Genomic DNA, 16,487 nt, shown 5'->3' on the forward strand with positions numbered 1-16,487 from the left:
ATGAGCAGATTACACGATTGATGGCAAATTTTCTAATGGAGGCAACAAAAAATCTGGTATAAATTGAACAACTGTAGTCCATAGAATTACATGTTATACAGACGGAATTTTAAAGTATCTATGTTAATAATTTTAGTTTAAAATTTTAACTTTGTATGATGTTTTTATTTGAGATGCCTAATAAAGGTTTATGGTATGGTATGGTATGGTAAGAAGGATAACCAATTATACATATTCTTTTCTTATGCTAGCCCTTCTAAAACCCTCCCCCACACCCTCCCCTTTCCCCACATAAACTTGTATATCTGTTGCTTATCTTAGCTACTTTATCACTTTTCCCCAATAGGTTTACATCTATCTTCTTTGTCTCACTATATTCATCACCTCTTTTGCAAAGTTACCTAAAATTGTACCTTTCCCGCTCTCATTTCGCTACTGTATGTGAAAAGAACGTTGCGATTATTGTGGATCATGAATTGAACATTATCCATCAGTGACTCTTGCCAAAGAAGACAAACAATATTTTAGCCTACATTAATAGAATCAAAATTTCCAAGTGAAGCTCAGCAATAAAAAGGTAAAGGTTTCCCTTTTGATGTGATAGTCTAATTGTGTCCAACTGGTTCCACTTTATTCTGTGCTCATTTGGAATATTGTGTTCAGTTTTGAGCACTTCATTTTAAGAAGGATATAGAGAAGTTGGAGGAGGTTCAGTGAAGGACAGCAAGGATGATAAAGAGTTATAAAAAACAAAACATATGAGGAAAGATTGAGGGAGTTGGGCATGTTCAACCTGATGACAAGAAGACCGAGGTGCAACATGATTGCACTAGATTCTTCCAAAAAGCAAAGCACAGCAAAAGATTGATTCATTTTCAAGGACCATTCTAACTTGATCATTTAGTGTGGATGATATTGAATGTCAGTTAGTCACTTATAATATGGAAAGCGATTCAGTTGCATGATAGCTTGACTTCCATAGATTCCTTACGTCTCTTCCAGTGCAAGACAGTTCTGGGGTTTAGAATGTCTAGCATTCTACCCCTGAAACCTATCTAGCTTCAAGATGAGAGGTGAGCCTGGAAGTAACCACACCACGACATAGCAGACCCTATCTGCACTACTGTAAGGAAATGAATCCCAGCTCAGCCCTGGAAATCCACTGGATGATCTTAAGCAAGTCACACTTCCTCAGCCTCAAAGGAAGACAGTAGTAAACCACCTGTGAACAAATCTTGCCAAGACAACCCTGTAATATATTTGTCTGGGGTTTCGCCATAAGTATGAAATGACTTAAAGTCATACCACAACTACAGCAACACTCTTTTTCTCATTCTTTCTCTGTATATCTGAGGGGTTCTAAAGTAATACAGGAAAATATATCAAGTTCCTTTTTTGCATTAATTAATGTTTAAATTACATTTTAAAAAGTAACCTCCTTTTCTTTGGTGCTTCTTTGGCATATCTTAAGATAAAGGATAGACATTCTGTGCATGATCTGATAAATTCTTCTCTTTTTACTAGTTTATTTGATTAACTGCATATATGTTTCAAGGATTCTCAGAGTTATCTTCTGCAGATTTTGTTGTATAATCTTCATATTGTACATTTTTTCTCTTTATTAATAGAGGCATGCCCTCTCTTAACTCTCAGGTTTAAAACTATTCTGCTATTTTCAGCTTTGCTGCCTGAATCTCTGTGGGCCAGGCTTAGAGGCCTGGGTAAGCATTCAGAAACAACTCCTTCTTTTTCTCAAGGATTTTTTTTTCTCCCAGAACCAAAATTTAGAATGGTGAATAATATATTTAAGTTAAGATGTTATATTGCTTTTTTGCCCCTCCCCTCCTCATGTCAGGGCACAGTTGGATCTTGATGTATGAAAGGCACACTTTCCATTGTTGTTGAACATTGAATGTCTTTATGTATTTTGTCCATGTTGCTGTCTGGGATTTTTCCAAGCAGATCTCTTCTGCAACATGGAAAGGCGTTTGCCTGACACAGTTTCTGACGCATAGAAAATCTGGAAATAAAGTGACATAGGAAAGCATAGCTCAACTCAGGCAAACTGTCAGATTTAAATGTAGTTGTTGGTTCCAAGTATAGTAGACCCATGAAATGGTATTTACATAAATGTTCTGCCAAGCTCCCATTGAGTCACTAGGTCTGCTTTAGTTGAGACAAACAAAGGGATTTTGGCCTCAGGTCCCCATCTCCAAATGATGAGAAAAGGAAAGGTTTAAACACTCGGTGAATTCTATTTTTGCAGCATGAATTTGTACCACTGATCTTACTGTCTGAGCTATTATCTTAAATAGTTTCTGTTTCTCAGCTCTGTTTTTGAAAATGAATGCTTTCTGGATCTGAAGGTAAATGCTTTGACATTACTGAGGCAGCTAATTTCAGAATACATACTATTCTTGCTTGTTTTACTTTAATGTGGGTTATGGTTCTTTCCTGAGTTACAGTTTTTTGTCCCCAAAACTAAGTGAGGCTAGATTTCTTAGAGATCAGTAGAGATCAGTAGCTTGTAATTAGAAAAGTATTTTTTTTTATTTGTTCAGTATTATTCAGTTTCCTCCTAAAATTTCTGTAAATTTGACATCTCTAGTCTAATCTAAGAAGTGAAGGAAACTCTGAAAAACCATTTTGTTTTGTGGAGAACCATCAATTTCCTGTCTCTTCAAATCAAAGCAACCCATCCCCCGCTCCTAAAAAATTTAAAGTAAATGAGTAAGTGGAGAAAAAAGTGGTGTTAAAACTCGTAGACTGTATGGGTTTTGAACGTGTGGCTTTGGCAGTTGTTTTGTATCTTATTGTAACTACAAACAGGTGAAGGGAGGAACAGACAGTAGGTCCTATATATCAAGAGCCTATTCACTTTAATTTAAAACTGTAAATACTTTGCCCTGCTCCTAGTGCCAAGCATGTAAAAAATGTTTCCCTTGAAAGAAACATTTTGCAAACAACACAGTCAAATGTAAAAACTGGCCAGCAAATCCATACCCAGGAAGGGAAAGAACAGCGAGTCTGCTGGAAATCACTCATTACCCTGAAACCCTATAATACCTCAGAATCAGACTGGAACATCCATAGTCTTTCTTTTTCTACACTGTCAAATTTCAGATCAGTCTCTTCCATCCTTTTCTCAATATAAGCCATAGTGCTTGAGTTCAGTGACAGATTGCAGTTCATCCCTCTAATACTTACAATGCACTATTGTTGTTATTTGCCATCAAGTCATCTTTGATTTATGGCAGTCCTGTGAGAGAGATTTCCCTAGAGCCCCAATCAACTACTCAGGTCTTGAAAGCTGAGATCAGGACGTCCTTGACTGAGTCAATCCATCTGTAATACAATCCTTTTCTTTTTCTTCTATCTTTTTCTGTTACTGTCTTCTACAGTATGTATTGTCATATTATGAGACATCTAAATTATGATAGTCTTAATTTAGTCATTTGGCTTCTAGTGAGCATTCATTTTTTATTTGGTTTTGGACTCATTTATTTGGTTTTGTTTGTTTGTTTGTTAGAAGAGGGTGAAGGTTCTCCTCATCTTCCAAAGGCGCTGTGTGAAAAGCTGAGCAACTCCCCGCCAGTCAGCTCAATTCAATATTAGGAAAGGGTCTAGAACAGATTATTAAACAATCGGTCTTTGTGTACTTAGAAAGTAATACTGTGATTCTGAAATGCCAGTATGGTTTTCTCAAAAAACAAGTCATGGCAAACTAATCAATCTTATATCTCTCTCTGTTTTTTAAAAGTAAGAGTTTCAAGCTTGGCAGATCAGAGGAGTGCTGTGGATTTAGTGCATGTTGATTTCAGTAAGACTTTTGAGAAGATCCTCCATGATATTCTTGCAAGTAAGCTGATCAAATGTGGCTAAACAGTGTGATTGTTAGGTGGATTTGTAACTGCTGGACAGATTTAACCCAAAGAATGCTCCCCAGTAGCTCCTCTGGTGACCACTGCTGTTCACATAACAGTTTGTTATTGATAGCTCTAACCACAAGGAGAAGTGGTCATTGGTAGCTTCTTGTCTTTCAGTAAATATAGTACTGCCACATTCAGAACTATCCTGCCATCTAAGGGAATATTGGTTTTGACCAGAGAGAAAAAGAACCTTCTTAGGTACAGTAGCTCATTTTTAGAATATAAATGTAGAGAAGGAGATAGAAGAAGAGGAATAGGTCTGATGGTTTTAACTTACAGAAGAGTACATTTTGAATGAACATAGAAGGAACTTCCTGATAATAGCAGTTTGGGAGTGGAACCAAATACCTAGAGACATGGTGGGATCTCCTTCTCTGGACAAGTTCAAAAAGAGGCTGGATACCTGCTGGGGATGCTTCAACTGAAGTTTCTGCATTGAGCAGGGGATTGGATTCGATTCGATGGCCCATGAAATTGTACCGTATAACTGAAAAAGATAGGCATTAGAATGAAGACCCAGGAAGGCCCAGATTTAATTATACCCTCTCTTTTCTCCAAAACAGCGACTGAATGTGGCTTATAAATTAAAATAAAGTATAATTAAGGCATACAAAAGATCAATATTAAAATGGAATTAAATTATCCACAACATTTAAAAAAATAAAACATAGAGTTGAAATACCTATTATACCTAGGACTGATAAGAGAATGGCATAAAACAGTGGTTGTCAGACGGCGCTCTTTAAGGGATTTTGGACTTCAGCTCCCAGAATCCCAGACCATTGGTCAACATGGCTGAGACTTCTGGGAGCTGAAGTCCAAAATCTCTTAAAGTGCACAGTTTGGGGACCACTGGCATAAAACCTCCTGTCACAATGTCTATTAAAATGTCCCTTTAAAGTAAATGTTGGAAATGTTACTTGTTACATCAATAACATAATTTTGCTCTTCTTTTGTGAAATGTGGTTTTGTTGCATCCTTGCTGCCTCCCCCCCCCCCCAATAAGGTTGTCAGGTGAAATAAGAGTTGGGGCTCCTTTCACTTTAATAGTTGTGTAGAAAAAGTCATGAGATCCCATCTGAGCTTGGAAGCTAAGCAGGGGCATCTCTGGTTAGTACTTGGATGGGAGATTGCCAACCAAAATGAGGTGCTGTATGCTGTATTTTAGAGGAAGGAATTGACAAAATCACCTGAGGATTCTTTGCCTAAGAAAACTGAGGTCACCTTAGGTCAACAGATGATTTGATAGCACACTAACACACTGAGCAGATGGGCCAAGATAGCATGGGCTCAGCTGGTACTCACCTGGGCCAGTCCCCAGGTCAGCATGAGAACAGGCAGCAGTTTACACACCCATCTCCAAGCCAACCTGGTACTTGCTACCAGCATGCACTCTTTACCTTGCTGCACTGTCATTGGTGCTGAGAAACTCCACCACTACCCCCATTGCAATGTCTCATGTGGAAACAGCCAAGAGTTGCCAGAAAATTGCAGCAAACCAGGAGTCAAATTGATCCTGGGATCGGATTGAATCTACCAGAGCTGTGTCCAAGATTGTGCCTGAGATCCTGGCCCCGAGTTTTTGCCTATGGCATCTGAACTGAACAACATGAGGTGAGAGGGAATCACTGGCCTTTGAGCCTATGTGGACAATGGCAAAGAGGACAAAATTTGAGTAGCATTACTTGTCACAAGCAGCACCCATTAAAATTGCCTTTTATATGTTCAGTCAGCCCTCCTTAGCCATGGGTTTTTTTAGCCACAGATTCAAAATACTTGAAAAATATACCAATTTCCATAGGCAGACCTTGATTTTGCCCTTTTATATAAGGGGCACCATTTTACTATGGCATTATATTTAATGAGATTTGAGCCTCCACGGATTTTGATATCAACAGAGGGTCCTGGAACCAAACCGCAGCAGATACCAAGGGCCTGCTGTACAACCATTAAAAGGACAAGAGTTCAGTTCTTAATTCACCTGGTAGCCCTACCCCCCAGCAGCTAGTATTGCCACTGTGTTGTAATTCTTTAGTTTCAAGCTCTGGTCTACAGTATGCAAGAAAATTGTGCTACAGTTTAGGTGCTGCATACAGACAAGACAGCACACAATTTGTTAACCTTAGCAACATTTATGCCCATACTGCGTAGTACCTATCCAAGTAAGGTGTTATTCACCAGCCTTTGCATGATGTCTTCAACTCACCTGTTGATTTATGGCAACCCCATGAATTTCAGAGGGTTTTCTTAGGTAAGGAATGCCTAGAGGTGGTTTTGCCAGTTTGTTCCTCTGAAATATAGCTTACAGTGCCTGGTATTTGTTGGGGATCTCCCATCCCAGTACTAACTAGAGCTGACCTTGCTTAGCTTCCAAGATTGGGCAGGGTCTGGTGCCTTTAGGGTATTAAGGCAGTTTGCATAATTGTTGCTGATGTTATTTTCCTTCAAGTCATTTCTGACATGCAATGATTCTATGACAATCCTGTCATGGGGTTTTCTTGGCAAGATTTCTTCAGAGAGCGTTTGCCCTTGCTTTCTTTTGAGGCTGAGGGAGTGTGACTTGCCCAAATTCACCCAGTGAGTTTTCAGGACTGAGCAGAGATTTGAACTGTGTTCTCTGGTGTCCTAGTCCAGGGGTCACACCACTACACCACACTTTGCATGGTAGTTATGTTTAAATAAATTCATGTTGAATTTAGAGAGGGAAATGAGTATGATGTAATGACAGACCCTTTTATTGAAGAACGCTCCTTGCTGTTGCAAATAAAGTAGAATTGGAAAAAAATAAGTAGAATTGAAAAAGAATTATTAATCTAGGTTTTATTTTAAAACAAACAAATATTTGGCAGAATCACCTATGCTAATTGTAAATGAAATAGTTATTTTAGTCCCAGTGATACGCTAACCTTGAGATTTTATGTGATGTGTAGGAATTTGATATGTAAAGTATATGGTTTAAGTACACAAGTTAGTAATAAATATGAAAGAAATTTACAGCATGCAATGATTTAATGCAGTATTTGAGTGATGGGTGTGGTATAATCTTGCCCCTAAAACAATTGCTTACTCTTCTGTGATAATTTTTAATTGAACAAGTGAGTGACTAAAAATCTAGCAAAGGCTGTGAAAAGGCAGCTCCTCTACATTTGTAATTTAATCACAATCAATCAGAATAAAGCAATTCTATCGTACACAGCTGCCACATTCTTTAAGAGACAATCTGGTAAAGGGTGCCAAGTGTGGATTTTAGCTGATTCCTACCCATGTGAACTGTACTCCTATCTCTATTCTGGCAAATGTCTGATTTATTTTGACAATAAAATTTGATAAATTCTTCAGTTGCCACTCACCACTGCCCTAGTGGTAAGAGAAAGAGAGAGAGAGAGAGAAAGTATTTTATCACTTAATTTTAAACTGCTTGAGCAGTACTTATCTTTATGGCAATGGCAGTTTTATTTCATGTGCCAGATCACAGGGAGCCATTATTCAGACAAGAATGTATTTTCAGGCAGTGACAGAATTGGCTCTTTTGGTCTGTAGTTGCAGATTGTGCTTTTCTGGTCTCTTTTATTTCATTTCCTTATGAGTGGATGGTTTTGATGGTGTGTTCTCTGTCATGGTAGCAAAATAGGAATTCTTGGGATATTTCAGAGGTTGGGAATCTTTTCCTATTCGAGTATATATGTTCCACAGAAGTGGGCATGTTAACAAGTGTTACCTAGATGCAAGTGGCATGCACACATCTTTCCTCTATATTTACTCACCATCCATTTACCCATCCACCGAATTATGTTTTATTTATCATGCATGCACACATATGTGCTCTATGAAGTTGATGGAACTGGCCCTTGCAGACTCACCATTTCATAGAGGAAAACCTGAAGCCTTCATTAGCCATTAGTCTTCAAAGGCAGACCAGCTTACCAGATCCACCATCCTGGCAGGGACAGATTGTTGTTGTTGTTGTTGGTATTAACTGCCTTGAAGTTGCCCTCGCCGCATGTTGACCCTGTGGATGAGACATCTCCAAGACCCTCTATCATCTACAGCTCTGCTTAGGTCCTCCAGGCCCCAACTTGCGTCCTGTTTGATTGAGTCCACCCATCTGGCCTGCAGTCTTATTCTCTTTCTGTTGCCCTCAACCTTTCCTAGCATTGTTGCCCTTTCTAATGATTTATGCCTTCTCATGATGTGGCCAAAATATAACCACCTCAAATTAATCCTTGGCTTCCAGGCAGAGTGCAGCCTTGATTTGCTTTAGAAACCATTTGTCTGTCTTCTTGGCTGTCCATAGTATCCTCAGCACTCTTCTCCAACACAACATCTCAAATGAGTTTTCTTCTTATCCACTTTCTTCAATGTCCAGTTCTTAGATCCCTATATGGTGATAAGGAATACAATACAAGTACCCATTGTACTCACTCTGACCAGCTTGGAAGTCCACAGATCTATATGCTCCAAGCTGAAGACATCCTCAAATGGGATGTTGAAGTCTACCAAGATCAAGAATCTGGGTGACACCAAAACCAATTCAGATACCTGTTCTGTAAAATCAGCCAGGCAGTCTAATAGGCAGCAGGGTAAGCAGGGAAGAGACCTAGTTGCTATTGGAGGCCTCCACAAATGTCTTCTTCTGTGTATCTGTTTGTGCACATGCACATTCAAATTGCATGCACCTTCATGTACACACCTTCAAATTGCCTCTTCACTCACACTGACCCCATACATCTCATAGGATTTTCTTAGGTAAGGCATATTCAGAGGTGGTTTTGTCAGTACTTTCATAGCCTACAGCACCTGGTATGTATTTTGATTGTGTATTCCTGCATGGCAGGCTGTTAGACTTGATGACCCTTGAGATCTCTTCCAGCTCTTATGATTCGGTGATTCTATCTCCACAGAATAAGATTTTGTTCCACGTAAATTTTCATAGGATTACAACCTTAGTCTCTACTTCTGTGTGGAGAATCATTCTCCTAGTTGCAAGATTGATTGTTGTTAATTATTTGTTTGAGAATGCACCAGAGCTGTTAATCAGTTCTGAATTCATATCTTGTGTTTGATATGTTAAAACATTATTTTAAGATCTTTTAACCTAAATAGTGGTTTGACTAAAATTATTTAGTTACAGTAGAGCTAGTGTATTTTAAAATGATTGTTGGAATCTGGAATATTTTAAAAGATGGATGTAGTATCATTAGTATCATTAGACTCAAAAAGCAATTCATGAAGCAAAATGTTTTATTACCTTTTTCACCTTCACAGTTTCCTTTGAAATCAGATGTGCATTTTCCCCAAGCACTTCTAGTTTTAATTTCGAGACAGAAGATATCGCATATACTCAACTATAAGTCGACCTCATGTATAAGTCAAGGGCAAGTTTTGGGGTCAAAATTATGGATTTTTATATGACCCTTGGATATGTCAAGGGTAAAATCTAGGGGCAGGTAACAAAGGATCTAAAGGATGATGCAAAGGAAAATAATGCCAAAGAACTTAGAAAATTCTAGCAGGCATAACTATTTGTACTCAAAATAAGACTGGATGGATAAAAGAACAGAGTGGTGGCAGTGATTCCGGGACACATTACATTTTTACCTTTCACCAGGGGACGGTTACTTTAAAAAAAAAGTGTTAAAATACAGTACTTACAGTACCTATATTGACCTGTGGATAAGTCGACTCAGGGTTTTGGGGTCAATTTTTTGACTAAAATTTCCTATCTTGTTGAATTATACAATTTGAAGAGCTAAAATTCAGTTTATGATTATGCATCTTTATATTGTAGAGAACTATATGGACCATGAGAGCCAGTATGATGTAGTGGTTTGAGTGTTGGACTAGGACCCTGCGGACCAGGGTTCAAGTTCCACCTCAGCCATGAAACCCACTGGGTGACCTTGAGCAAGTCACTCATTCTCAGCCTCAGAAGATGGTATTGGCAAATCCCCTCTGAAGAAACTTGCCAAGAAAACCTCACGATGTGGACTGGATGCTGATTTGACAGTTCACAAAACAACCAAATTCAACTCTGACTACAGTGGACCCTTGGTATCCGCGGGGATCCGTTCCAGACCCACCTGTGGATACTAATATCCACGGATGCTCAAGTCCCATAGTACTCAATGGTGGCACGGCCATGTGACTGTGCCACCATTGAGGACAATGGCACTTTGCCCCCCCCCCCCCGAAGCCAGCATCTCCCCTCTCACCACCTCTTCTTCTTCCTACTCCTCCTCTTCTACTCTTCACCCCATCTCTGCTCTTTCTCTCCCCTTTTCTTCATCCTTCTCCTGTTCTCCGTCTCCATCTCCTCTTATCCCCCATGGCCACTGTTGCCACTTGTCCTCCTCTTCCTACCTCTTCCTTGTCCTCCACCACTGCCCCCCCGCCCATGGGTTTGCTATCTGCAGATGCTCAAATCCACAGGTGGCAAGTCTGCAGATACGGAGGGTGGACTGTAATTTGTAAACTGTCTTATTTGACTGAGGTCTGAATCTTTGATTGAGAAATCCAATTATGCATCCCATGACTATCATTTGAAAACACAGAAAAAACTGGATATGTTTCTCAAAATGCTTAATGGATGGCTGCTTTATTATTTATTCTCATACTATCATCATCGTTGTTGTTAACCACTTTTGAGATATGACTTTGGTTTGTCCTGTAGATTCTGTTGAATGCTCTCTAGATTTTATCTCTGTCATTTGAAATCAACTATTGGTAGAGCCATTGTGGTGTAGTGCTTTGAGCCTAGGACTCTAGAGATCGCATGTCAGAGCCCTGCTCAACCATGCAAACCTAGTGATTAAGTGATCTTGGGCAACTCACACTCTACTCTCTGAGAGGAAGTCCATGGCAAACTTGCTGTGGACAAATGTTGCCTAGAAAATCGTGTGATAGGTTTACTTTAGGGTTGTTGTAGGTCTGAAACAACGTGAAAGCACACAACAATTAGCTGTAACGTTTCCCCCTGTATATCTGGTTTGCTTGACATTTGTAGCCATAGACGTCTTCTTTTTTTAAAAAGGTGGATCTGGCAGTGAAAAGGCTACACTCTCCATTCAGTTTCTCCTCTTCTCTTCCTGCTGTTTTGTTTATTTTGTTTTGTAAACTGCTCCACATATTACTGTATATATTTGACTATAAGCCAATCTCAAATATAAGTCAAGGGCATGTTTTGAGGCCAGAATTACAGATTTTTATATGATCCCTGGATAAGTCGAGGGTAAAACCTAGGGCCATGTAACAAAGAATGTAAAAGATGAAGTAAAGGAGAACAATGGCAAAGAACTTAGAAAATCCCAGCAGGCATAACTGTTTGTAATCACCCTAAAGGCTGGATGGATGAGAAAGTAAGGGGATCAGTGCTTCTAGGACAGGTTACACTCTTGGTGGTTACTTTTTAAATAAGAGTTAAAGTACAGTACTTACATTGACCCGTGGAAAAGTCAACTTAGGCATTTTGAGTCAATTTTTGACTAAAAGTTATAGACTTATACGTGTGTGTGTGTGTGTGTGTGTGTGTGTGTGTGTGTGTGTTTTTAAGGCTTTTGTAGATTAAATCCAAAAAATAATAAAATAACCCTGAGTCCTCAAATTTTGAGAGAGTAAGGGGGAGAGTCACCCTGTTGACTTTCTCCATCATGCACAATTGTAGACAAATTGTATTATATCCCCTCTGACCTTTTTAGAATTGAAACACATGTTGTGTGCTACCTTTCATCATGATGGGTTACTTTGATCCTTGATAAAATTTCCTGGTTTTTTACTCCTCCTTTTCCAGTTTTCTTTTCGGACATGCATTGAAATCTTTAGTCCCTGCTAAGAGTCCAGCTGAGAAGTAAGGATAGGTTTCAGGGACATATCTTCTTTTGTGGTGCTGCCAATATTGTAAAATGCTCTGCCAAAAGATATCTGTCTTGTTGCCTTGCTACTTTCAGTACAGTGGTAGCTTTATCATCCTTATGTGGTAACTTTATAATATATTAAATATAATATATTTAATGCAAAGGAAATCTGTAGATCTAGGTGTGAAATTTAAAATAAAGTGTGAAAAAATGTGCATAAAAACATCTAAATTGTATTAATAAAGTTATATTTCTGACTAATAATAATAATGATTTATTTAAAACCCACCCAATCACAAGGAATCCAGGCAGGTTACAGCAATAAAAAATACAGAGAATACAATAAAATAAAATACCAAAAATAAATAAAATACAATAAAATAAAAGAGAGCGACATGAGTTACAGACTTCACAGTTAGACCTGATGGAATCGGGTCTGTCTTTTTCACTCCCTCCCAGGTCTGATGATGACAGTAGGTACGGAGGGAGGGTTCTTCTTCTTGAGGCAAGAATTTTATTTTAATTAATTTTAATTTAATTTTTCTCATTAAATTTAAGAGAAATATTGATGGACAGAGCGACGTAAGGCACAGTAAACGGGGAGAGGTAGGGAAGGCCTGCCAGAAGAGATCCATCTTAAGAGCCTTCTTAAAGGCTGTAAGAGTAGAAATGTCACGGATCTCCTTCGGCAGGTCATTCCATAGCTTCAGAGCAGTGGTGGAGAAGGCCTTCTGGGAAACTGAGGTTAGTCTAGATTTTTTTGGCTGAAGAAGATTCTTCCCCAAGGACCTTAGAGTGTGGGATGGACAGTATGAAAGAAGGCGTTCCCTTAAGTATCCTGGACCCAAGCCATGTAGGGCTTTAAAAGTAATCACCAACACCTTGAACCTTGCCCGGAAACTAATTGGCAGCCAGTGAAGGGATTTCAAAACTGGTGTTATGTGATCATTACGCCAAGTACCTGTAATTAACCTGGCTGCCATACTTTGTACAAGTTGAAATTTCTGAACTTGGCATGAGGGTAGCCCCCATGTAGAGCACATTACAGAAGTCCAATCAAGAAGTGACCAGCGCATGTACTACTGTTTCAAGGTCTCCTGGTTCCAGGAAGAGGCACAGCTGGCGTATCAGCCGAAGCTGATAACAAGTGCTCCTGACTGTCGCATCCACCTGAGCTGTCAGGTGAAGGGACAAGTCGAGGAGCACCCCGAAGCTGCGGACAGAGTCTTTCAGGGGAAGTGTGACCCATCCAGAACTGGCTGACATACCTGGGCTTGGGTTTCCTATAACGAGTACCTCCGTCTTACCTGGATTCAGCTGTAGTCGGTTTTCCTTCATCCAGTCCATTACCGCCCCAAGACAGGCATTCAGAGGAGAGATGCCATCCTTAGTCACTGCATCAGTCTGAGACGTAGAGAAATATATTTGGGTGTCATCAGTGTACTGATAACACCCTGCCCCATATCTCCGGATGATTTCGCCCAGCGGCTTCATGTAAATGTTAAACAGCATGGGAGACAATATGGCGCCCTGGGGGACGTCAAATTTTAGCTCTCTTTTAGAAGAGCAGCTGTCTCCCAGCACCACCATCTGGAATCTGCCTGAGAGGTAGAACCGGAACCACTGTAGAACAGTGTCTCCGATACCTAACTCTCTCAGGCTTTCCAGAAGGATACCATGGTTGATGGTATTGAAGGCCGCTGAGAGGTCTAAGAGCACCAACAGGGTCATATTTCCCCTGTCAATGCCCAGACGGAGATCATCGACTAAGGCGACCATGGCCGTCTCCGTATCCTGCCCTGAATCCAGTTTGAAATGGGTCCAGATAATCGGCTTCATCCAAGACTGCCTGTAGTTGATTGGCAACTGCCCTCTCGATCACCTTGCTCAAGAATGGCAACTACGAGACTGGCCTATAGTTATTTCTATCCAGGGGATCTAGGGAGAGCTTTTTAAAGAGTGGTCTGACCACTGCCTCCTTAAGACAAGAAGGCAGGGTACCCTTCCTGAAGGATGCATTGATTATATTTTTCAGCATCAGCTTGCCTGTATCACCTCCTGGACAGCCAGGAGCTTGTCCTCGAGAGGACAAGCATCACAGCAAGCTATAGTTGAATCTAATAGAGGGTTCTGGGTGGGAGGCAGTTGTGTTAAACTCCTTACCCCCCTGAACAGCTCAGCTGGATGAGATTTTACAGACGTGATAGATGCAGAGTAGAAAGATTTCTTGACTGCATCTATCGCCATTTGATAGGACCTAAGAAAAGTCCAATGAAGTGTCTTATCAGATATGAGTTGAGATTCCAGCCAACACTTCTCTAGTCGTTGTCCAACCCACTTCATTTTTTAAGATCTTCAGTGTACCAAGGGTTACAGTTTTTAGCAGGCTGGAAAGGATGCTTGGGAGTGATCATGTCTATAGCTCTGGTGATTTTGCTATTCCACAAATTAACCAGAACTTCGACAGAGTCACCAGCACTGCCAATCATAGAACCCTCTAGGGCTTCTTGGAACCTAATGGGTTCCATCAGCCTTCGAGGGTGGACCATTCTAATTAGTCCTCCACCCCCAGAGGGAGGAATAGTAGCTTTCAGTCCAACCTTAACCAGGAAATGATCCGTCCATGATAATGCGGAAATACTAGTTATTTCTGCCCATGGATATGTCTATTCCGTGCAGAAGACCACATCAAGAGCATGACCTGCACAATGCGTGGGCTCAGAGACTATGTGGGAGAGGCCCATGTTTGTCATGAAACCCATTAACTCCTGAGCCGCACCAGTAAGATTAGTCAAACCAGCCTCGAGGGGGATGTTGAGGTCACCCAGGACTAACAGCCTAGGCATTTCCAACACCAGCTCTGAGACTAGTTGTGTCAGCTTGGCTAGGGAGTCTGTTAAGTTACGGGGTGGACAGTAGGCCAACAGAATCCCTAAACTCTCCCTGGTCTTAAAGCTAAGGTAAATGCACTCGATGTGGTTTAATGCACAGATAGGTATCCTAGTTAAAGTGAGATTATTTTTATGGATTATGGCTACGCCTCCCCCCTGCCCGCTTCCCTTTACCTGCTCATTGACGGAGTAACTGGCTGGAAGGGCCTGAGCCCAGGTTACAGAGCTAATCTGTTCCTAGCCAGGTCTCTGTGATCTATCAATAAGTCATAGATGATACGGGACTTATTCTTCACTGACCTGGCATTACACATGCACAGAGAAAGGTTTGGTGGATGATTAGGCATGCTCTTCAGATCTTTTGGGGTAGCAGGGCACATGGAAGGCGGAATAGATATCAGACATCTATCACGTCTTCTTCTGTAACGACCTTTTGCTCTGCTAACACCATATCTTCCATTGCCCCACACAATTTGAATTGCTGCTCTGTTGAAGACATCTAACCCCTCCCATGAAATGTAAATTGATGGATATGTGTCTTGGTTGACCTCAAGACCCTCCATCCATCCAACCAACCAACGTCTCGTAGTCCCCTAAGTAAACTAGAGTCGATCTATCATGACTCCTTAAGTAATGATAAAAAGTGGGGATAGAGTTCAATGGTCTTGAGACTAGGCATGAGGAAGGAGGGGCAGAAAAGACCTTTGCCCAGGCCTGGCCGCTTCTGCACCGCCACTGTCAATGTAGAGCCGATGGTGGTTACACATCATGACCATGCTTTATCTACAGACAGCAGGAGAAGTGGATCCAGTGGGCAAGTAGAGATTTGTGGTGGAGATTTTCACAAGTAGTGGTTAGCATTTTTTAATGCTGAAAAAAATTTTTTTTGAGGAAATTAATTGGCAGTTGACCCTAAAAATTACTTTCCCATCAGAATTTTTGGAATGGATTCAGATTTTTTAACCTTTCTTCTAGGTCGGAAGTGATCACTAGTGGAATAATTTCCAACTTTTTTTATTTGCAAGGTATATATAATAGAGATATCTATTCTTTCTATTGATATTTATATTTGAAACCTTCAGTGTGTGCAGTTAGGCATAATCCAGCAATCTGTGGGTTCGTACATCGCTTATGCGATTATAATACACTGTTATTTATTGTTAATGACTCCAACAGATACTTGGCATCAACTGTGGCATGCTTAGCAAAGCTGGAAGTACCAAAACACTGAAGAGCCTTTACTTTGGCATGATGCCATGCTCTTCCCTCAGCCGTATGTGAAGGCCGATACAAGAAGATCCAATTCTTAGACAGATTATAGCCCTATGACTCTGGCCAAATAGAGACAACAGAGCACGTATTTCTTCAGTGCTCATACTATAGGGATACCAGCCTCAGTCTTATTTCACCTTTATTGTATAAACATCAAGGACACACCAGTCAATTTGACACTTTTTTGTTGCTTTCAGACATCAACTCTGATATAACATACAACATTGCTAGATTCTGTGCAGCTGTGCTTAAAATCCATCCGCCAATGACCTTCACAATTGGCTAGTATCAATCTTGTCCTGCCACATTGGATTTTAAAATGATATTTTAAATACTGTTTTTAATCTGTGTTTTACCTTGTTTTTAACTTGTTTTTGCCTTCTTTTATTCTGTATCGCCCTTTTTCCCTGTGCTGGTCTATGATTGTAGTAAAGATGAATTGAACACTGTTATATGCTGATGATCTTTTGTGGTTTATTCATTGTCTGTACCAGAGTTGACAGAATACGTCACAATGTATGAACCTCCTTTCTGGCTTTAATGTT

The 16,487-nt window shown here is 40.2% G+C and overlaps 1 protein-coding gene across 1 annotated transcript in view; it reads left to right on the forward strand.

Annotated features, from left to right (window-relative positions):
• CDYL (chromodomain Y like) overlaps window positions 1-16,487 on the forward strand; it is a 172,618-nt gene that overhangs the window by 58,934 nt on the left and 97,197 nt on the right. The window lies entirely within an intron of this gene.

Source organism: Sceloporus undulatus, chromosome 4, assembly GCF_019175285.1.
Source record: "Sceloporus undulatus isolate JIND9_A2432 ecotype Alabama chromosome 4, SceUnd_v1.1, whole genome shotgun sequence".
Lineage (NCBI taxonomy): Eukaryota > Metazoa > Chordata > Lepidosauria > Squamata > Phrynosomatidae > Sceloporus > Sceloporus undulatus.